General features: G+C 39.5%; 1 long non-coding RNA gene across 1 annotated transcript; it reads left to right on the top strand.

Annotated features, from left to right (window-relative positions):
• The first annotated feature begins 6,863 nt into the window (after positions 1-6,863).
• Positions 6,864-8,119, top strand: LOC126284943 (uncharacterized). Its single transcript, XR_007551579.1, has 2 exons — positions 6,864-7,098; positions 7,191-8,119. It is a non-coding gene; the product is annotated as an uncharacterized LOC126284943 (long non-coding RNA).
• The last annotated feature ends 1,576 nt before the right edge of the window (positions 8,120-9,695 follow it).

Here is a 9,695-nt window from a genome sequence, read left to right as displayed (position 1 = left end):
CAAAACAGTAAAGTTATTAGGATTTCATATAGATCAAAAGCTCAAATGGGATATGCACATAGGGAAGATATGTGGCAAATTGGCACATGTCATTTATTCGCTGCATAAACTGAGAAGCAGTGTTAGTAAAGAACTTCTGCTATATACATATTTTGCATTCTTCCATTCAAACCTGAGTTATGGAATACTATTATGGGACAATTCCGTAGACTCTAAATGAATGTTTAAATGGCAAAAGAAAGCCATGTGGTGCATAGCAGAACTTAGCTCATATCAATCATGTCGAGATTATTTAAGAAACTAATCATAATGACAGTGCCTGGCCTGAATATTTATAACTGCTTTGTCGTTAAAAAGAATCTGAGTAAATTTGACTTAAGGAGAACAGTTCATGACCATAACATACGAAGTGGACATCCAATTAATATGCCATATGCTAGGCTTGCAAATACACATAACAGTTACAAATATCTTGGTCCTGTCTACTTCAAAAAATTACCTGAAAATGCCTACACAGTGCTGGTAAATAAATTAAAAACTATTCTTTCGAGGTGGATGAAAAATAAAGTAATTTACTCTGCTCAAGAGTTCCTTGAGTATGTGACAAATGACCCACTTAACTTATGAGAATGAACTATAAATTAACTGCAAACTGAGCATATGCCACACTGTCCCACTATTTTATTACTGTTTCTGTAGTTATTGTTAATTGTCTGATTATTTATTTGTCATTCACTGAACTACATAGGTCATTATCTTGTAATTGATCTGTTAGGAAACATTTTGTTGTTATTGATATTTTCACAATTACATATTGTGTCCATATATATTTGTGAAAATATCAATAACAACAAGAAGTTTCCTAACAGATCAATTACAAGATAATGACCTAAGTAGTTTTCACAAATATATATTGTGTCCATAGCCCCAGGGGCTTCAGCTAGAAGTACGCGGGTGGCGACCGCGGGGACCCGAGCTGAGTTTGACATTGCTTCCACTTACTTGTGTCAGACTCCTTCTTTCTCCTTCCCTGTCGGCCTCCCTTGGCCAACTCTTGATTTTTCGACCCCAACGGTATTAGGTTTCAAGGCCCGAGGGCGTCTTTCCAATTTTCTTATTCCTACTTATAACCCAACTCCTGAGGGGAGCCCACCCCTTAAAGGTTGGATGGGAGGCCAGCACCCTCTCTCCGTAAAAAATTAAACATGCTTTCAAGACTACAAGTAAGCCTCGGAACATTACTGACAAAAATAGACGACGTCAGTGGCAAAGAAACGGTATACGATTTGGAACGTGGAATGTAAGGAGTCTGTACAAGGCAGGAGCTGCAGTCAGTGTGGTCAAGGAAATTCAGAGGTACGAACTAGACCTAGTTGCACTGCAAGACATCCGGCCAGACGATGCTGGGAGCATTGATGTTGAGAACTGTACAATTCTGTATGGAGCCTGTGAACGAGGTCATCTGTTAGGCACTGGTTTCTGCGTCAGTAAGACGTTGGCCACAAATGTTTCAGAATTCGTTTCAGTCAACCCAAGAATATCTGTTCTAACACTGGAAGTAAAGCATATTAAGGCGACTTCTGTGAACTGTTATGCTCCCACTGAGGAGAGCGAATGTGAAGTGAAAGACGAGTTCTATGCACAGCTAGAAGCAGTGATGGACGCTATATCAAATGGACACCTGAGGATCCTCCTTGGTGATATGAATGCCAAGGTTGGGAAAGAACAAATATTCCAAGACACAACAGGTAGGCACAGTCTACACAACCTAAGCAATGACAATGGAGTTAGGTTCATCAGCTTCGCTACATCATTAGGGTTGTTCATCTCTAGCACAAACTTCCAGCGGAAAAACATACATAAAGGAACCTGGGTATCACCAGATGGGAGAACTGTAAATCAAATAGACCATGTTGCCGTTTATCTCGGAGCCAAGAGATGGGTGTTAGACGTTAAGACAGTGCGGGGTGCCGAAGGTGGGAGTGATCATTTCCTGGTCAGAGGCCGTTTAAACATACAGTGTAAGGGAAGAACGGGGCCTAAGTTAAAAAGTGTGGAATGGTACCATGTGGAGAAACTGAAAGATGAGGCAACGAAGATCAGATACCAGTCGCAACTTAGTAACCGCTTTGAAGCACTCAGTGAAGTGGACGCGAATCAGGACCTCGAACTAATGTGGGGAAACATCCAGAGCTCAGTTAGGGATACAGTAAAGGAAACACCCATGGGAAACCCAGTGGGCAAGATGATCTGGTTTGGAAAGAAATGTGCAGATGCCCTGGAAAGGAGAAAGGAAGCCACGAGCAAGTGGCTGAAGGGGACAAATCTGGCACAGGGCAAAGCACAATTTGAGGAGGTCCGAAAGACTACACAAGCAATTCTGAGAAGAGCAAAAACGAAATACATAAGGAATATCATCACTGAAGCCAGTGGCAGAATCGGTGATTGGGGAGTACCAGGGAGGTTTCCGGCCAGGACGGTCAGCAGTAGATCACATCTTCAGTCTCCGACAGCTCACTGAGAAACTGGGTGAATATGGTAAAGATTTGCATATTTTATTCGTTGATTTTAAGAAGGCCTATGATTGCATTCATCGCAAGAGGCTGCTCAACTGTTTAAGGGAGTTTGGCATAGCAGAGAAACTCATCAATCTGATAAAGATCTGTCTGAACGAAACACGTGCAAAGGTGAAGATGGGAAACCGCGTAACTGAGGAATTTGAAATTGTGACAGGACTCAGGCAAGGAGATGGGTTGTCCCCTATCCTGTTCAACTTTGCCCTCGAGAAGATAGTACGCGAGACCTTCCAAGAGAACGAAGGGATTGAAATCGAAGGAAAGAGACTGGCATACTTAGCCTATGCAGACGACATTTGTTTACTCTCTAGGTCGGAAGAGGAGTTGGAGCAAATGACCAAAGCACTAAAGGAGGTTGCCAGAAAATTTGGGCTAAACATAAACGATGCCAAGACAGAGTACCTCGTTATGATGCGTGGTCATTGTCAGACTGCTGATCATCTACAATCACTGCAGGTTGGGGACCATTCCTACAAGAGAGTGCAAGAATTCAAATAGCTAGGGGCACTTTTCACTGAGAACTCGTCATGTGAAGCAGAGACCAATGCCAGAATACAAGCAGGAAACCGATCTTACCACAGCCTAGCACAACTGCTTCGGTCCAAATCTCTCTCCAGACAGTTCAAGATACGACTGTACAAAACCCTGATCCAGCCTGTTGTTCTATATGGCTGTGAGACATGGAGTATCCGGAAACAGGACTTCCATAAGCTTCTTGTCTTTGGGAGAAAAGTGCTTCGGAAGATCTTCGGTCCAGTTCTGGATGCAGATACAGGGGAATGGAGGATCAGATACAACCAAGAGCTTGAGGAACTATACCAGCAGCCCAACATAGCAGGAGCTGTGAAAGCTAAACGAATGCAGTGGGCCAGCCATGTGGCCTGGATGGAGGATCACAGATGGCCTCGGAAGCTCCTGGATTTCACACCTACAGGAAAGAGACCACAAGGGAGACCCAAGAAGCGTTGGAAGGACGGACTCCATGAAGATTTAAAACAAATGTTAATAGATGTGGACGAATGGCGGATAGCAGCAATGGACAGAATACAGTGGAGGAGGAAACTTGTAGATGCGTGCGGTCCACTGGGCCTGATCACGTAGTAGTAGTAGTAGTAGTAGTATATTGTGTCCATCCTGGATTATTATATTGTAGTTTATATTATTATTATTGTGTTAACACTGGCGATACCAATTGCTTGTAAATGCGCTCAACAGTGGAATAAAACTTTTGAATTTGTATTTGGAATAACCTCCTTGGTATAGTTGTAGCACAGTGTAACATAACAGTCAGGACACTGACTGCTGTAAAAGTTGTCACCGTTTGACAGCTGGAGCGACACTAGCGCTCCAAGTGTCTTGAAATGAGAACTTCAGATACGCCGTAAGTATAATGTTTGTTTTGCATCCCTTTCCTACATGATTTACGAAATATTTGAATTATTTTTTTGCCTCCAAGAGTTTCTGTAATATCAGAACACATAGATATTCCTAAAAATGATTCTAAAATACGCTCAAGTAGGAATAAAAATCATGAATCCAGCAGCAAGTTACAACACATTCGTGAAGAAACAGTTCTGATATTAGATACAACTGCAGCTTACGATGTTGATATCAACGGAATATAAAGACGTAGATTCACGTGTAAGAAACACAGAAATGTACCTCTGCATTCAAAAGGGATCGACGCCTGATTTGTCGTTCTGTAGACCTACCATGTTTTAGTCATTGTCGTCTGTTTGCCACAAATACAACCTTCATATTTATATTATTCCAAGTGGGACAAGAAACTGCCAAATAGTGGGAGAAATATACTGTGAATGTAAACCCTCAGTCCTCAAAGCCAATAACAATGTCAGAAGTGTTGTCGTATGTTAAATGTGCCATTAAAGACCTTTCATCCAGTGACATATGCACTAGTTTAACAGTATCGGAGAAATGCTGTACCTTCTGCTTTAAAAGTTGGAACATATTGCACTTATCCACATTTTATTTGTTTGCCTTCCACATACCTCTGTAATGTACACTCTGATGGAAATATAAAACATTCTGACAAAACCTGTATGCCTGAGTGCTGTAATATAATAACTCTAGCGTAAACAGCTTATTTTCGTCTTTCCATCTTGCAGATGGCATTGCTAATATGGCTAACAACAAGTGAAGGAAATCTTTTTAAAAAAATATCGATATCCTTTAGTCTTCAAAATTTGTTTGTCTTTCCTCACTTGATCCTTCTGATGCAGTTTCTGTTGCTGTCTGTACTTAATTATAGGCACTTTCCTTGTCCTGTAACAGTTTTGCACGAAGTCTAGCGATCTGCTCATTCTGATACTACACACGCTTTTTCTAGACACGAATAACTGCACTTAATTTTACCACTTCATCGTCAAGGCAGGTCGGTGTTGACGATTCAGATGAATCTGACACTGATATATGAAGAGTTGAAATGGTTGCTTCTGTGTCATAGGAATGTTTTACAGCTTTAGACGGATTGTCGAACATTTCTGGCTGTTTCCTCTTCATAGTTAGTTGAGGTGGCTTATTTGGAATCTGCCCAATGTGGGTAACTGCATTCCACACGAAATTTATTATTGTCTGCATTCATAAACTGGTTTTGTTCGACTAGTAGCGGACAAAACATTATTATGAAGGTAAACAGGGTGTTTTTTTCATAAGATCTTCTCGCCTGCTATTCACTAGCCATTTTTTGCTCCTAAAATGAAACATTCATCATCAATATACATGTAGTTTGCATTTGTAAAAACCGTCGTACAAACCAAACAAAATAATCAACTACTATTCGCTTTAACGATCATGCAGATCTCAGCATTTTAATTTACTGGCCGCTTGGAGCGTTGCTGGCGCAGTAAGCAACAAAACCTAGGCGAAGTGTCGCGATACACAGTCTAACATAACTCACTGCTGTAGAAGTTTGACAGATGGAGCGACACTAGCACTCAAAGCGGCGAGTAAGGTGAACGTCAGACGCGTCGTAAGCATGTTTGTTTTGCTTCCATTTCCTATGTAATTTACGAAATATTGGAGTTATTTTCTTGCCTCCAAGGGTTGTGTAGTATCAGGAGGCATATATGTTTCTAAAAATGAGTCTACAATAAGCGCAAGTATGGACAAAAACCATGAATCGAGTGGCAAGCTACAACACATTCGTGAAGAAACATTCGTAACGTTGGATATAACTGCAGTTTACCACGTCGGTATCAAAAGAATATAAACACAGGCATTCACACGTAAGAAGCACAAACATGTTACTCTACATGCTAAAGCGATCGACTGCTCATTTATCGTTCAGTAGGCCAACTGTATTTGTCATTGTCGCCTATTGCCACAAGTACGACCTTCATCTTTATAATATTCTAAGTGGGACAAGCAACTGTCAAATAGTGGGAGAAATACGGTGAAAACATTACAGTGAGCTGATTACATTACATTTCACGCAAAACCAAATATTTTAATAATTTTCAAACACTCTGTCAGTGAACGAGGTGCTAACAAAATACTGTCGTCACACGAGGGAAGCAGGGAAAACTTAGTGACTAACAACATAAGTGAATAAAATACATACAAAACATTACGCATTTGTAAGACACAAATAACTGCACTTACTCTAACCACTTCATCGTCAAAGCAGGTCTGTGTTAGCGATTCACACGAATCTGGCACTGATACACAGAGAGTTGAACTGGCCGCTTCTGTGTCATAGGACTGTTTTACAGCTTTAGATGGCTTGTCGAATCTTCGTGGCAGTTTCCTCTTCATCGTCAGTTGACATGGCTTATTTAGGATGTCAAACAGTTTGGGTACTGCATTCCACATGAGTTTATTATTGTCTGCGTTCATGAACTGGTTTTGTTCGAAATGTAGCGAACAAAAACTAATATTATTATACAGGTAAACTGGGTCTTTCTTCATAAGGTCTTCTCGTATGCTATTAACTAGCCATTTTCTGCTCCTAAAACGAAACATTAATCATTAATACACATGTAGTTTGCAAGTGAATCCTGACGATAAAGTTTAGTAACATGATGGTATACACTTCTCGGGATTCTTAGGAAACCTTTAAAGAAGACAGTTGTGTTGTCTTCTTCCTGTTGTTGCTGCAATTTATTGCGCTACAAACTCTTGCACTTGTAAAAACCATTGTAGAAATCAAAATAAACAACCACTATCCGCTTTCACGATCACGCCGAACTCACAGTTTAACTTACTTGACGCTTGGGGCGCTGCTGGCGCGGTAGGCAACAAAATCGAGGCTAAGTGTCTCGACTGGTATATTACACTGTGGTTAGATACATCAACAGAGAAATACAATCTGTGCATGTCGATTGTGGACTGTTGGCTAACCTGATGTAACTGGAGCAGAAGTGGCGCAGTGTAGTTGTGGATTGTGGTACAAGCATTTGCGGAGAGGTGCTGTATAGAGTCGAAAATGTACTCTAAATTGCTTTAGATGATTTTTCGTACTGCTTTGTGAAAGTGATGGACATAAAGTTTTAACAAAATTGTGGTAACAATTGCGTTCCCGCAATAACGTGCTGTGTATTCGTAATGAGATTTTACTTTTTTAGTGTTTGGGCAATTTTTTGGTTTCTTTTGCAGATTTGAATTGAAATGCACATAGTGAAGAGATAATAACCATGTTGCCTGTTATTTTTGCTTTCCTGCGCACATATGCACCTTACATCACCCTTCCTGTAGCTGCCGTTGTCGGCGTAATAGGTTACAAAATCGAAGGCTATGTATCGGATAAGTATACACCGTATCAGGGAAGTATCGAAGAAAGAAGAGAAGAAAGACTGTTGGATGAAAAACTAAGCAAAGATGTAACGAAAGTTGATAGTCTGAAAGAGAAGAAATTTGTGCCACGAACCGTGTTTGAAAAAAATGTATCGCCTTCGCTATTGAATGAATCAAAACAATAGTTTCTGCAATAAAAACATGAATGTCTAGACCTTTTGCTTGAAACTGTAGTTGACTTTGTTCACACCAGGGAAGTTTAGTGAAAAGTTTCGTTTAGATGTATACAAATTTTTACGGTCGACAGAAAAACTGGTTGTCGTGGTTCTGTACTATACCGTACTAATTAAAGTAAAAAGTCGTGACAAGTAACAGCCGAAGTACTTATACCAAAGGGTTAGCACGCCAGATTTTACCAATTTTACGTACAGATTTATTAACATCGAACATGGCAGCTAGTTTTTTCTTGGACTGAAATAAAGTGTCCTAGCTTTGGTAAAACTGAGAAAAATGCATTATTTGTGCTGAAGTTGTTGTAGAGCGCCCTAATTTAATTTCGCCATTCAGTTATGAAGAGAGAATGAGCATTACCCTAAGGGAGAAGTTATTGCAGTGCATATCAGTACAGAGTGCCAGATTAAGGTTTACAGAAAATTTCGGCTGCATTAGCCGTAGGTGTTGTATTTTGTAATGGAGTTTCCACTGTAAATATTGGTTATAATTGTGTGAAAATTAAATTGATAACTGAGGTGTAAGTTTCTGTTGTTTTATACATTATGTTGAGAAACTGACTGTATTTTTTCTTTTAGATACCCGAAATGTTTTTATTTTCCCATTTTGGCTAGGAATTACATTTTTATGCATAATATATCAGTGACTGACAAAGTTGTTCTTATCAGATGCTGTTAGTGATGGTTCTGTTGGAGACTGAGTCAGTACACAAATCTAAGATTCATCATTCACCGATTGTGACAAAGTGCATTATTCAAAATATGCTTAAAAATGGATTCTCTGACCTATGCATATTGATCACATTGGCTAAACCTCAACTTTGTTGTCAAGGTGATCTCAACTAAACTTTTGATAAATGCCTATATCATTATTTGGTGCATGGGTGCTAAATAGATGTCTGTCTCTTAGACAGAAAATAAATAAAAAATATTATTACAGTAGAGTGAAACCATTGGTTTCGAGCCTTTCCTTTTCAAATAGAACGGCACACGAACTTTAGGCGTGGGTGCGTTGTATCTGAAAATGGAAGGAGAAAAATTCAGGATGTGCGTTATCTGCCTTCTTGACATTGTTTTGTCTTGTTTTGCTCCAATGTGATATCCCTCTGCCCAAATAGGTTGTAGGTATCTGCATATTTGAGGGCTTTTATCAGTGACAAATATCCAGTAGTATTTCATTTATTTATAATCGAAGAGATTGTCCCTAGCATTTTTTAAATAGCTCTGTTCTTGTTATTGATAAATTTTCAAAAGGTATCACTAAAACTTTGACCAAGCATCTGCTCACCCTCAGGTGAATGTTGGTGAAATCTCATAGCAGGGTACTGACTGTGGTAGGTTCCAAGTAATGATATCTAGCACTATTGTGCTTATACTGTGTGCACAGTTGAAAAGTTTTGAAAAACAAGCCACAATACGGACAAGACACACATGTATACTGCCACATTATTAAACAATATAATAATATTTGTTTACAAATGTGGCAGTATACATGTGATGTGTTAAGACAGCAAAAGGAACCTGTGACCACTGGAGGCGATGCCACAAGTTCCTCCAAAAATCTTAACACAACACACACAAATGCAATACTAATTACTGTAAATCCACCCGATGATGGAGGTTTAAACCTTCGAAACATGTCATGGAAATAAATAAAACAGTTACTGGTAACAGTGAACTTGTTGTTTAATTTAAGATAGTAATAAGTTCATTACAGACCCAGCAATAGTATACACTTCATCAGCTTCTTAGTGAACTGAAAAATATTGAATGGGAATAAGATTCCTGATACAGAAATGGAAGAAAGATTAGGGTTTAACATCCCATTGTAGATGAGAATATTACAGAAAAGCATGTCCTATCAAAGGAACCATCCCGGCCTTTGCCTTAAGCAATGTAGGGAGATCGCAAGTAACCTAAATGTATATTGCCCAGTGGGGAGTTGAGCTGCAGAGCTTCAGAATATGAGTGCGGTGTCTTTATCACTGGACCACCTCACTTGGTCACCAGGAACAGAATGAGTAAAAGAAAATAATTTGCTAGATAGTGGTGTTACTTATGAACATCATTTATGTCCTGCATTGTAAGTAGATCAACAGTTAACATCTCCACTATATCATTGGTGACTATCAGCCAT

Source organism: Schistocerca gregaria, chromosome 8 (assembly GCF_023897955.1).
Source record: "Schistocerca gregaria isolate iqSchGreg1 chromosome 8, iqSchGreg1.2, whole genome shotgun sequence".
Classification (NCBI taxonomy): Eukaryota; Metazoa; Arthropoda; class Insecta; order Orthoptera; family Acrididae; genus Schistocerca; species Schistocerca gregaria.
This window is presented reverse-complemented; position numbering and strand designations above follow the sequence as displayed.